The 14,722-nt window shown below is 46.8% G+C and overlaps 1 pseudogene; it reads left to right on the top strand.

Moving 5' to 3' along the window:
• The first annotated feature begins 3,669 nt into the window (after window positions 1-3,669).
• On the top strand, window positions 3,670-5,292 carry LOC123064736 (RNA exonuclease 4-like; annotated as a pseudogene).
• Window positions 5,293-14,722: the final 9,430 nt, after the last annotated feature.

Below are 14,722 nucleotides of genomic sequence, written 5' to 3'. Positions count from 1 at the left end.
CATATATACTTATTAGTAGAATTTATGCTTAGTAGAAATGTGTAGTACTGTGTCTTTTGATAGTGTAGAAATCTATACTTAGTAGAAATATATTTGCAAGAGTATGTGTGAGGCTACTTATTAATCGATATGTTTTTCTTATTTACAAATTGCCAAAGAGCCTATCTGTGAGTTGTGGTATCGAGCCTGATGAAGAAGGCTTAGCTGGACTACGCCTTACCGCAAGGGGCTCCATCACCACCTGTAATTACGGTGTGGACACGGACGGTCGCACACACTTAAACTCCGTTGGGTGGAAGAGATTCCTCGTTGGCAAGAATCTTCATGTTGGACATGTCATCCTAATTACTATCAGGAACACCCTCCGCCCAGGCTTGAGGATGATGATCGTCGTCGATATCATCTAGAACTACATATGTGTGGCTGTATGACTATATATACCTAGTAGAACTGCTATATATGTGTGGCTGTTAGACTACCTAGCTAGTACTGCTTATCATATATATATTATGACTACTGTATGACTATATGGTATTGGTTAATGATATTGTCATCTGGTACATGTGAAGCTGCAGTTTATAAATTATAAACTGAAACGTGAAACGGGGCAGCGAATAGGGAAAATGATGAAAGATACAGCAGTAGCGTGGGGATAGATAAGCGCTACAGCTACTTAATAGTAGCGCATTTGGTAAAAACACTATTGATATAGTCAATAGTAGTAGCGTGTGTTTGTACCGCACTACTACTAACTGTTAGTTGTAGCGATGTAGTAGTAGCGCGGCTACCGCGCTACTACTAGCATCAAAACCCGCGCTATTATTAGGGTTTTACCTAATAGTGTAAGAAACTCCATTTCCGTTTCAGGTGCCGAAGGTGTGCTATTTTCCCCATCGTGCACAGGTATGCATAGGCCAATGCTATTTTTTTGGTCTCATGATATGCCAAACTTAGCTTTGGTGAGATCCATCCAAGATGTCGTTTGTTGTGCTAGGCAGAAACCTTTGGAAATCCATTCAACATGGATTTTCAGTCACAGAGGCAGCAAAACAGATGCCCATCAAAACTAGGACCAGGAGAATGAGATGAGGACATCTCCCATCGCAAAAGCTCAGCCGGAGAGGGTATGTTTCTAGGATATCCATAAAGATCCCATCACCCGACGCTTGTGCGGCTCTTTGCCGCTGCCAAAAGATGGAGCCAACATAAGGCGACAACGATCATCGTCCGCCCGACGCCACAGCGGCTACTCAGGATGTCAATCGGGTCCCATTTTTTTTAGCATCAGTACAGACACAAGCGCTCATATACACGCGCATACACTCATCCCTATGAACGCACGCACGCACACCCTACCCCTATGAGCACCTCCGAGAGACTGAGCCGGCATATCATCTTGAGATTTACGAAGCCACCATAGGCGCCTCGTCGTCGACGGGAACGTCTCCTCCCACTGAAAGCGCATCGCCGGAAATCCTGAAATAAATTCAGGAATAATGTGAGCACCAGGATTTGAACCCTGGTGGGTTGGGGATACCACTGTCCACCTAACCAACTCAACCACAGGTTGATTCGCAACCGGGTCCCATTTAATCCTGTTTAAAGCCACTATATAATCAAACAGCTTAAAATTTTGTTTTTTCTGAGAAAATAAATTATGAAGCTAGGTAAAACTAACTAAACGGGACTTGCGGACACCATTTATTTGCCATTTACATTCCTGCCCGGCTACCTACCTGCTGGGCGTGTGCATGTCGGTCGACCTCCGGCCGGAATCCCAATCCAATCTTTCCGTCCGCGGAATCGATCTATCGGGATTGGGTGGGCTGTTGTTGCCTTTTCAAACCGGATATTTTGACCAGGGCATCTCATCACAGATCTCTTCTTCTTTCTGCAAAAAGCAAATGGTGGGTGTCTATGTTGGCAAATTTGACAATTTTGACCTCGGGACGAAATCAATTCACAGAGTGAACTGCTCGTGAAACTATTTCACGTCCCTGACCTTTTTGTGTAACGCCCGCCATGAACGCGCCACACCCTAATGTGCAGCGCCTACCTCTGGGGCGTTGCACACCTGTCCACCGTGGCAGCCCCTGGGCCCGCACCCAGCAGTGCAGCGCCTAAGAGCTAGACGCCACACATTTAAAGTGCAGCGCCTGCCGCTCGGGCGCTGCATTGTGACTTATCCAGCCACTTGGCTGGCCCTCGCTTCCCCCCTCCCCCACTCCCCCCACCCCACACACCCGAGCTTTGCCCCCTCTCCCACTCTCCCCCCTCTCAAATCCTTTCCCAAATCTTGCAAATTTGGCGAATTTGTCCCTGGATTTCGAAGTCAAACCCTCCCTCAAGGTAATCTTCTCCGATCCCCTTGTTTTGATCCAAGTAATGTTATCATTTTGCTCATTTGTTGCTAGTTTGGGGAAACCCTAGTTTTGTTTGGATCTAGAGATTTGCATGAAGATGTGAGATGTTTGTTTGCCAATTTCCTATTATTAGGCTTTGTTAGTATGTTAGGGTTATTCTTATGGGTTTTCTTATGTTGATGCTAGGGTTAGGTTTAGGGCTAGGGTTATGGTTAGGGTTAGGGTTAGGGTTGTTGTTTTATATATATATTAGGATTTGTATTCCTTGTTAATCCTTGGATTAGTACTCATGGAAGCAATGTTATGTTGTATTGTTTGAATGCTTATAGGGATGGGAAGAACATGTGTGTTTGTTCATCATGGGGCAAAGACGCCTTCTTGAAAGGCAATATTGAACCGGACCCGGATGAGCTTGACATGGTGTTTGATAGTAGTCCTAGCTATGCGGAGCTGTTGCAACAAGTGAGGAAAGATTTGAATTGGATGGACCCTAGTGATATCGTTGAGTTGGAGAGAAGGCACAATGTAGGTTTTGGAATGCACATCTGTTGGTAGACAATGCGTGTCAACTCGGAGCAACGTTGGGTTGCATACAAGGAAATGATGGCCGAATCACTAGACAAGGCTCTTGAGTTATTTGCAACGAAGAAGGTTGATTCAAGGTTGCATTTGGATAGAAAGAAGAGGATCGTAGGAGAGTACCTTCTAGGATGGATTGGTGACGAAATCCACCGACCAAATCGTCGGATCTGAAGGATTTGGGACAGGGGATTGAGAGGGGGAGTGGAGAGGGCCGCCGCCGCGGCTTCTTCTGTTCTTCTGTAACCGCTGCAATGGGGTGGGTGGGGGAGAAGAGGGCCGCCGCGGCTGGATCTAAGTCACAGTGCAGCGCCCGACGGCTAGGCGCTGCACATTACATGTGTGGCGCCTAGCTCCGAGGCGCTGCACTGCTGGGTGCGGGGCCCATGGCTGCCACGGTGGACTGGCGTGCAATGCCCTCGTGCTATGCGTTGCACCATAGGGTGTGGCGCCTGCATGGAGGGCGCTACTCAAAAAGGTCAGGGACGTGAAATAGTTTCACGAGTAGTTCACTCTGTGAATTGATTTCGTCCCGAGGTCAAAATTGTCAAATTTGCCGCATATGTTCTTCTCTCCTTGAGCATAGTAGCTAGAGTAGCGGTAATTGTCTGAGCTACTGTTTGTTGCGTCCCTGCACTTGGTTCGGCGTGACTCTCTCACTGCCGACCATGGCTACTGTTTGCTGATACTCTGCACTTGCTTAGGTGTCTCACTGGCACTGCCGACCATGGACAACTCTTCAGATGCTCACAGGAACGCTGCCCACTGGCACTGCTCCATCTTCGTATACTCCGGGGTTGTTTGGTTTGGACTAAATTTGCCTAAGGTTGCACTGCTTTTCTTTTCTTCTGTAGTCCGTACGTACGTGATGATACGTGTGTGCTACAAAATATGTATACCTTTTCTTGCTGACCAAGACTTCTTGGGTTTGTACATGCAGCCGTCACAGGTGCGCGGCGTGGTACCGTGAGTTCAACCGGATGGAGCACCTGGTGGAGCACATGCGGTCGTCGCACCACTTCCACCACGAGCCCCGCTGCGGCGTCTGCGGCAAGCACTGCCTCTCCCTCGACGCCCTCCGCGACCACCTTAGCTTCGGCGCCTCCCTGCCCTCCAAGCCCGCCTGCGCCAACGCCTTCCAACCCCACGGCTGCCCACTCTGCCTCGCCGTCTTCCCCACCTCCCCCGCCCTCCGCGCCCACTGCGCCGCATGCAAGCTCTCCCGCGCTCCGATCGCCTCTTTCGTGCATAGCCTCACCCGAAGCATGTCGAGGGAGGGCGTGCCAGACGGCGGGGCCGCGGTGGCGCTGCCACCAGGAGGCACCAGGGAATGCCACGTGCCAGAGGTATGCCGACGGCTCGACCGTCGGCATACCTCTGCCACGTGGCTTCCCGTGAATCGTCAGCGCTTTTGACGGCGCCGTCTGTTGCCGTAAGGCAAAAAACACTGCCGACGGCTAAGCTATGCCGACGGCTGGCGCTCGGCCGTCGGCATAGGCCCCTATGCCGAGGGCTATACTACACCGACGGCCTGACAAGACTACGTTGACGTGATCTACGCCGACGGGCCTATGCCGACGGCAGCCGTAGGCATAGATTTATGCCGACGGCAGAGGACCTATGCCGACGGCCCTGGGCCGTAGGCATAGGCTGCGAGTCCGGTAGTGCTGGGGTGCAAGATGGTCGGCGGCGGTAGCGACGGCACGCTCGATGTGTGGGCGCGCGTCTGCGTCGTCGACCAGCACGAGGCCATCCTCTACGAGAGCTTCATGAAGCCCCTCATCCAGTGACGCACTACCGGTACGAGACCACCGGCATCCGGCCCGAGCACCTTCGCGACGCGCCCACGGTGAAGCAGGCGATGCGGCGGGTGCAGGACACCCTCCTCAACGGCGAGCAGTCCTACTCCTACTCCTACTCCTCCCGCGGCGCCGCCCGGCTCCTCGTCGGCCATGGGCTGGAGCACGACCTCGACGCGTTGGGCATGGACTACCAGGCGCACCTCAGGCGGGACACGGCCGTGTGCCGGCCGCTGATGAAGACCAGCGCTAGGCTCATGAGCAATTCGCTCCGGTATCTCACGCGGAGCTTCCTGGGCTATGATATACAGACGGGTGGCCACCATCATCCCTACGACGACTGCGTGGCCGCCATGCGCCTATACAAGAGGATGCGCGCCATGAGTCACCTGCACCTTTACGGTCGGCCCAAAGACGACGATGATGAGTCCACGGTCAAGGCCTTCCCGGCGTGGAGGCAGCGAGAGCTGGAGCGCATGTCGCCGGAGGAGCTCCTGGTGATGTCCAAGCCCGACTACCGATGTTGGTGCCTCGACGACCGGCGATGCTGACGTACAACAGCCTGCTCCGGTGCTCCCTACGGAATTCGAGTCTTGGTTGGCGCTTTTTATTTGGTGGTGATGATGAAAAAATAAAGAGAAAATAAAATGACGCGTGCGTCCCATGGATAGTTGTCGTACCTTACAATCGACGTGGTGGTCGAATAATCACAGTTTTGCTTTGTTTTTTTTTGCGATCGAAAGAGAGTTTTATTCCATATGCATAGGGTTACAATCAAGAGGCACCAACTCCTCAATACAAGGTGGGCTCCTCCCAGCCATACAGCAGTAGTAGACTCTGTACGACTATACACTGCCAACCGATGTGCTATCATATTCTGCTCACGCTTGATTTTTGATGGAACAAACTCTCGAGCCTCCGTATGACGCCTAATCTCTGCTACCAAATGACCATAAGCAAACCTGGACAAGCTATCCCCGGTCATTGCAGCTAGTGCCATAGATGAATCTGACTGAACAACAATTGGCAGGGAGCAATGCTGCAAGGCCAAGGCCATACCCTGCATTAGTGCATGTAGTTCCGCTTCCAGCGCATTGTTACATTTGAAGATGCACATGTACGCTGCAAAGATCACACTTCCCTCATGATGCCACAGTACCATACCCGCTGCCGCTGAACCGTCCTCTTGCATAAAAGCCCCATCCACCGAGAGAGCATCCCGGTCCATCGGCGGTTTCTTCCCGAAGCCATTGGCATCTTCCCTTTCAGAATATCTTCCGTGGAGAATCTGCAACAAAGGTTCAAAGAGTTCATATAGATTTGAAGGTAGTCCGACGTTGCCGTTACAGGAGGAACCTCCTTTCCATGTGTTATGTCCGAGCGTAGAGACCAGATCCTCCATATCAACATAATCATGCAATCCCGCATGTGATCATCGCAATTAGCAAGGACATTTAAGAGCCACTCTTTTCCTGTATCAAGAAGAATCTCTTGGCTTGGGAGTCGCCAAACTGATCTCATCTAAGCCCAAATCGTCCTCACATGCTCACAGGATACAAGTGCATGAAAGCTAGTCTCCTTCTCCCGGCCGCACACCGGACAGCCATCTCTAGTAGAGATGTGTCGGTATTTCTTACACTCATTTGTAGAGAGAGCTCCTGAGACAGCTTTCCACGCCATGATTTTCATCTTCAAGGGTACTTGAGAGCTCCATATCCGTTGCCAAATGGGCCTCCAACCTGAAGAATTGCTACTAGATGAGCTGATACGTGTTGAGAGCTAGACATCCGTAGCTAGGTGATATGCGCTACGAATAGTGAACTGTCCAGACCGCTCCGGAAACCAAGCAACAAAGTCCTGCCCATTCCTTGGAGATGTGCGGATCTTCAATATCTCCCTAACATCCATGTCCGAAAAATGCTCCCGAAGCCGTTCCTCATTCCATGCATCATGCTCGTTCAAAAAATCAACCACCCAATTGTAACGACAATTCCTCCTAGGAGTGATCGGTCTAAGGTTGTGTCCACGAGGGATCCAAGCATCCCTCCAAGTATTTATCATTGTACCATTGCCAACTCGCTATATAATGCCTTTCTTCACCAGCTCAAGCCCATGAACAATACCTTTCCACACCGCCGAAGAGTTTGATGAAAACACAGTGTCAAGCAAATTTCCCCTCGGATAATATTTAGCCTTCAATAACCTTGCACATAAGCTAGCTGGGCTATCCAGTAGGCGCCAGGCTTGCTTGGCCAGCAGAGCCTGATTAAAAGCCCTCATGTCACGGAATCCCATGCCCCCCCATGGCCTTGGGCAGCATAATCCTCTCCCAGCTTAGCCATACCATCTTCCTCTTACCGTTTTCCACCCCCCCCCACCACCAATACTGCCTCATCATCTTGGTTAGGTCATCACACACTGAGGCAGGTAGTTTAAACACACTCATGACATAGGTGGGTATCACATGTGCCACTGCCTTGATAAGAATCTCTTTGTTTCCAACCGAAATGTATTTTTCACCCCAATCAATAAGTCTTTCCCTCATTCTATCTTGCAGCGTCTCAAATTGCCCCCTATGGATTCTTCCTTTAGGAACTGGTAGGGCAAGATATTTTGGTTCAAACACCTGTTGTGTTACCTCCAACAAATTCTTGATCTCATCCGCAACTGATCCTTTGCAATTGTCAGAAAAAAGGATGGAACACTTCTCGGGGTTTATGAGCTGACCCGTCGTCGAGGAATAAGTATTCAACAAACCTTTAACAACATTCGCCTGTTGGCCTGAAGCTTCAAAAAACAGCATGGTGTCTACTAGGAAAAGGCCTACTAGTGGCGCACCAGTTTTGCCTACTAATGGCGCACTACTGGTGCGCCACTAGTACCACGGCACTAGTATTAAATACTAATGGCGCACCACTGGTGCGCCTGGCGCACCTAGGAGTGCGCCATTAGTATATCACACGGTGTGCCATTACTATCTGAATTAGTAATGGCACACCACATAGGGAGTGCGCCATTAGTATTTTTTTCAGAAAAAAAATTTCAAAAAAAAATTCAAATTTTTTTTGCTTTTTTCTTAATCTCGGGTCACTATGGCTTAATCTCGGGTCAATATGCTTAATCTCAAGTCAAATCGCACTAAGTGGTCAAACTTCCCAAAAGTTCACCCATCCTCACACTACTCCAGCCCGAGCACGCTTAACTTCGCAGTTCTATCCAACCCCAGCATCAGCTCACTTTACAAGCACATGTTAATATATCTATCATATCAATCCTATTAAACCTTGTTGATGTCTAGGACTTTGTTCATGTTCATGACTATGATGAAATTTTGAAAAATATTTCAAACTTACCGGTCATATTACGTATCATTTTTAGAAAAACAAAATTCAAAACCATTTTTTTCGTTACTAGTGGCGCACCTAGCAAACGGTGTGCCACTAGTAAGTTTGAAATTTTTTGAATTTTTTTGCCTCCAGATCTTAAAAGCCCCGTAAATTTTTTTATGTTAGGTTTTTGAGGATCTTAAAAATGTTTAACGGTGTACCCCAGTTAAATTCGAATGTAACTTTTCGAGTAGATGATTTTTCATATAAAAAACTTTTTCATCCGAGTTAGTATGCAAATGTTATGCCCATTTTACAAATTCTAGAGAGATTTTGCAAATAAAGTCGAAATTCATACTTGCAAATTTCCCAACAACTAGACCACATATCACATGGGAAACTTATTTTCTTTTATTTTTTGACATTTCCATCATTTTCTTTTATTTATTTTTAAACTGACAAGGCGGTCGGGGGGTGCATTCGGGGGAATTTTGGGTCAAAATTAGTAATGGTGCACCGTGGGTGTGGTGCGCCATTACTAGTTAAACTAGTAATGGCGCACCATAAATTGTTAGTAATGGCGCGCCGTGGGTGTGGTGCGTCATTACTAGTTGCGCACCACACCCACGGTGCGTCATTACTAACTTTATACTAACTTTAAAAAAATAAAAAAAATATGTTAGTAGTGGCGCACATTACTAGTTAAACTAGTAATGGTGCACTATCCCCTGGTGCGCCATTACTAGTTTTGTAAAAAAAAGTTGTTACTAATGGCGCACCCTGTATGTGGTGCGCCATTAGTATTTGAAGTTTAATGGCGCACCTATATGTGGTGCGCCATTGCTATATACTAATGGCGCACCATACATGTGGTGCGTCATTAGTGTCAATTTCATCTATAGCCGTTTTCCTAGTAGTGTGCATCCGCAAATAGGAGATGAGAAATCTCCGGTGCACCCCGACAAATGCTCACCCCGTTCAAGCTTCCTTCATTAACTGACTTAGACAGGAGAGCAGATAACGCATCAGCAACAAAGAGAAACAAGAACGGAGACAAAGGATCACCTTGTTGAAGGCCTCTAGATGGTAAAAAATCATCCAATAGCTTCCCATTAAGTTTAATCGAGTATCTAACTGATTTGAGACACATCATTATCTAGTAATCCACTGATTAGAAAACCCCCATTTGCTAAGGGCCCTCTCCAGAAAATCCCAGTCGACCAGATCATACGCCTTCGAGAGATCGAGTTTGTACGCGCAAGCTGCCCGACTGTTGCTCTTTAGAGACTGAATATGATGAATGCACTCGAAAGCAATTATAGCATTATCCGAGATGAGCCGGCCCGGAATAAAAGCATTTTGGTTCTCCGAAATCAGCTCCGACAACACCGGACGGAGACGATTAACCAAACATTTAGAAACCAGTTTGTATATTACATTGCAAAAGCTAATCGGCCTGAAATCCTTTAGCTCCTTGGGATGAGGGACTTTCGGAATAAGGACGATCGCTGTATCATTAACCCCTTCTGGCATGGAGCCCGAGACAAAAAACTCCAACACTACTGCTGTGATTTCAGATTTTAGAGCGGCCCAATTCCGTTGATAGAACCTTGCCGGGAAACCGTCCGTTCCTGGAGCTTTCAGCGGGCCGATTTGAAAGAGGGCGTTGGAAACTTCCTCCTCAGAAAACGGCGCGCACAACATGGCGTTCATCTGTTCAGTTACCTTAGGTGCAATAGCCTCAAGTACGACATCAGGTGTTAGGGTCGGATATTTGGTGTAAACTTCCTTGAAGTAGGAAGTGGTCATGCGTTGCATATCCGACGGAGAAGTACACCATGAGCCATCAGTGCACCGTAATCTCTGTATATGATTCCTTCATGCACGCCACAAAGCTCGCCTATGCAGATATGCCGTGTTTCTTTCTCCTTCTTTCAGCCACGTAATGCAAGATCTCTGCAGCCACATCATCTCTTCCCTATATAGTAACTCATCAAGTTGATACATCTTCTGGCGGATCACCGCTCTGTCCGCATCTCTTACTTGTAAATCAGCCAGCTCGGCCCTTAACTTCTCCAGTTCTGACGCAACATGGCCGAAGTTCTCCTTACTCCACGCCCGGAGGCCAGTCATCATTTCATGTAGGGCGTCACGCACAGCAGCCAGATTGCCGGCTGGTTTGCTCTTCCTCCATCTACTCGCCACTACTTCTGAAAGCGCCGGGTGGCGTTCCCACATAATCTCGTATCTTGGGGAGGCCCTAGTCCTCCTGGAATCCACGAGAGCAAGCTGAACCAAGATCAGGCTATGGTCAGAACATGAAGATGCCAAGTGAAGAACTTGCGCAACCGGGAAGAGATCCCTCCAATTTTCATCCGCACATGCTCGGTCAAGGCGAACTTGCACGTTCCTCTCACCCATTTGCCCATTATCATATGTAAAAGGATACCCCGAGAAACCAAGGTCCCACAACTCGCAAGCCAACAAACAGTCACGGAACATCCCCATTTGATTTTCAGAATGCTGGGTTCTAGACATATGTTCATGCTGCCATATCGCCTCGTTGAAGTCACCACACACTACCCACGGCTCCGAGGAGAACGCACGGAGCTGGGAAAGTGAGCTCCACATGAGATGACGGTTCTCTACTCAAGGCTCACCATAAACGAACGTTGTTCTCCAGTTCTTGTCACTTGCCACATCTACTATCCGCACGTCAGTGTACCATGCACAGGACTCCAACACTGTCACTTGCAACTTCTCGTCCCAATGGAGCGCAAGTCCTCCACTAGGTCCATCACTCGATACACCCGCAAAACCCTTCATATGCAGTCTCCACTTTAGTTTCTCCATCTTTGAAGAGGCATGTCTAGTTTCCGAGAGAAAGACAAGCCCCGGGGAATTGGCTTTAGAGAGGGCCAACACCTCACGAATTGTCCGGCGGTCCCCCCCCCCACCCGGCAGTTCCACACTAGGATATTCATTGCGTACGGCGGTCCTCCTCGAAGGAGGCCGCCGATCTATCACCAGACACACCACTTGAATCAACTCGAGCCCTCTTGCTGTTATTGCTGCTTGTAGGTGAGGCCTGTACTCAATCCTCACCCATCCCCTATGTGAGCGTCAACACACCACTCGGCCTTGCTAAAGCATTGTCCTCAGGTGTTGCATCATCCATGGATAGTCTCTTGCAAGCAGCCAGATCTCCATGCTTGGATATGTGTCCATCCTTTGTCGGGCTTGAAGCTGTATCCAGGATGTCCGGGTCGACCACTGTTTTCCCCGGCGACTGCTACTGTTGAGATTGAGGTGTAGGTTGTTTCTGACTCCTGCCCCGGCCAAAACTGTCATTGGACGGGGGTTTATTCAGCCCATCCATATAGAGCCATGAACCATACTTCTTGTCCTTCTCCTCATGCACACCAGATCCGCACTCTTTGTAGTCATGACCAATGAGCCCACATACACTACAGAAGTGCGCCAATTTCTCATAACGCACCAAATAGACTTGGCACTCTTTCCCCCTTACAATGCTGACATACTTGGTGAGGGGCCGACGAACGTCATGCCGAACCCTAACCCTAATGTAATCACCACGGGTATTTCCGTTTAATCTCATCTCCAAGATCTCACCAGAGTTTTTCAGCAGATTTTCCACGATGTTCTTCCTGCAGAAGCCCTCTGGTATCTTGTGAATCTGTAGCCAAATTGGGATGAACACCATGGGCACCTCCTCTGCCTTCGTAAATCCATCATATGGGACCATCAACACAAGCAAGTTCCTGAAAAGCCAGGGCCCTTGATACATCATGCGTTCCCAATCTCCCAAACATGATGCCTGCACAACAAAAAGCTTCGGGCCAACCGGGCGGAACCTCACCGGCCACAGTTTTGCTTTGTTGGAAGTAAGTTGCCTGAATTTCAAATGTGGGTGATTCTATTTTGTATGGGAACAAAGATGGAGGCGTGATGGGGGCACCGAGGCTGCCGGCGGCGGCGACGAGGCGAGGGAAGTGAGGCACGGGGATGCCGGCAAGGCCTCATCTAGGAATAAGCCACATCCGGTGGAGGCGAGTTAGAAGGTTAACGGGTGTAGGTGTGGGGACTGCCGGCATCGAAAATGGAGGTCGGTAGGGCTTGACAGTTGATAAATAGATCGAAAGTTATTCTCAAAATAAAAGATAAAATATTATGGCATTTGAATTTTGAAAAATCAATGTGCAGTATATTATTATTACACTGAGATGGCATACTTGACGCCGGCGGGCTCCTTGTGTAGAACTTCTTTTAGCTTCGACATGTCTCTCTCCGGCACCGCCAACAGAGTAGGGACCGGCTACACGTAAGTCACAAGAAAAATTATTTCTGGGCAAGTTGATTTTCTGGGTCATTAAATTAAGATCCAACGGCCATCCTTATTTCTTCTTCCTCTAGCTTTTTTCTTCCTTCAACCATTTCTTCTGTCACAAAATCAACTTCCCCAAATTACAACTTCAGTCAATTTACATATAGCTATTGTAATGGAGAATGTGCTCCAATCGAGCGTGTCATCGTATGGTGGCGATGATCAAGTTTCTTCCGCGAATGAAAACTCCTTCCGAGAGATCTGCATTGCAGAATACACCGACATCTGTCTTATGATGGTGCCCGTCAGTTTGGTTTTAGCATGGTGAACAAGGTGCTCCGGGTACGGCAGTAGGGCATTAGCAATGTAGCACCGGCTCATCGTCCACCTTCTTAAGATCTTTGGTCTGAACTCTGAAGGAAGGAGCTGATGTAATATTGTAACCTGATCTGGAATAGACAATAGAACATCGACATGTGCGTATACCAAATGGACTAACACAGATAGAGAGACCACTGAAATTACTATTGATCCCATGATTGAACCACAATTTGACAGTCCAGCACAACAACTAGTAACTGAGCTTTAGGTATGCTTGAACTTCGATTGTTATATGAATTGTTGCATGTCCACCATCATTCCGTCGTAGTCTTGGTGGTTAGCATACTCGGCTCTCACCCGAGAGACCCGGGTTCAAGTCCTGGCGACAGAATTTTTCATTTTAAATTTGCTATAATTTTAGGCTCTTAGCTTCTGTTGTTCCATTTTTTTTCTTGTTGACGCATTGCTGTTAGACCTTTAGTCCCGGTTCGAGTCACCAACCGGTACTAATGGGGTTTGAGGCATTAGTACCGGTTCATGGCACGAACCGGTACTAAAGGTCACATTTTCAAACTCCAACCCCCCCTGGATCGCCTTTTCAGTTTTTAAAAAAATAAAAGAAAATGATGAAAATGTCAAAAAAAAAATAAGTTTCCCATGTGATATGTGGTCTAGTTGTTGGGAAAATTTTCAAATGTGAATTTCGACTTTATTTCAAAATCTCTCTAGAATTTAGTAAAATGGGCATAACTTTTGCATACTGACTCGGATGAAAAAGTTTTTTATATGAAAAATCATCTACTCGAAAAGTTACATCCAAATTTAAGCGGGGAGAACCCCGTTAAACATTTTCAAAATCCTCAAAAACCTAACAGAAAAAAAGTTATGGGGCTTTTAAGATCTAGAGTGGAAAAAATCGAAAAAAATTCAAAATGTGGTCAAACAATGGTCAAACAATGGTCAAACTAATTATTCTAGAATATTAGTGTTACTAAATAATTATTTCAGTTATTTTGAATTTTGATCAAATCTGGTCAAACTGTGGTCAAACAATGGTCAAACAATGGTCAAACTAATTATTCAAGAAATATTAGTGTTACTAAATAATTATTGTTTTTTAAAACAATAGTTTCAAACTCAAACAGTGAAATGTGTCACTTCATGCTCACGCAAAATTCCTGAGGGTTAATAGGATTGACATCTTACTATTGTCAGGAAAACAATAAGTGCAGACTTGGAAACGAGGGAGAATAGAACCCGGAAGTTAAGCGTGCTCAGGCTGGGGGAGTGTGAGGATGGGTGACCGTTCGGGAAGTTAGATGATTAGAATGATGAGGGGTGATTAGAGATTAGAGGATAAATTGAGCAGTGATGAGGGGTGGTGATTAGAGATTAGAGGTTAAAATAATTCAGAAATTTGAAAATAAAAAAATTCAAAAAAAATCATAAAATTTCCTTTAGTCCCGGTTGGTGGAGCTCCACGTGGCCGCGACCTTTAGTCCGGTTCCAGTTTGAACCGGGACTAAAGGGGGGAGGAACCGGGACTAAAGGCCCTTACGAACCGGGACTGATGCCCCCTTTTCTACTAGTGACACACACACACACACACACACACACACACACACACACACACACACACAATATATATATATATATATATATATATATATATATATATATATATATATTGACTATTCGACACCCTGGGTGAGGAATAGTTATTCTTCACCCCCTCTTTTTTTACATCAATGCACCGTAATTTTACGTTCCGTAATTTTATTTTCTTATTTCATACGTAAAAAGAGAATGTAAGAAAATATATAATCGTCATAAAAAATATTTTATATTACGTAAAATTACAAACGTAAAAATATAGTGTAAAATATAAATAAAATCTAACTTTTCTGATCTTGTGACCACTATTTTGTTTCTTTATGTTAAAATTTATGTAGTGAATCGATATGAATATAAATATTTGTACTCGAAATA

Source organism: Triticum aestivum, chromosome 3B, assembly GCF_018294505.1.
Source record: "Triticum aestivum cultivar Chinese Spring chromosome 3B, IWGSC CS RefSeq v2.1, whole genome shotgun sequence".
NCBI lineage: Eukaryota > Viridiplantae > Streptophyta > Magnoliopsida > Poales > Poaceae > Triticum > Triticum aestivum.
The sequence above is the reverse complement of the archived record's forward strand: the minus strand, read 5'-3'. Positions and strand labels throughout refer to the sequence as shown.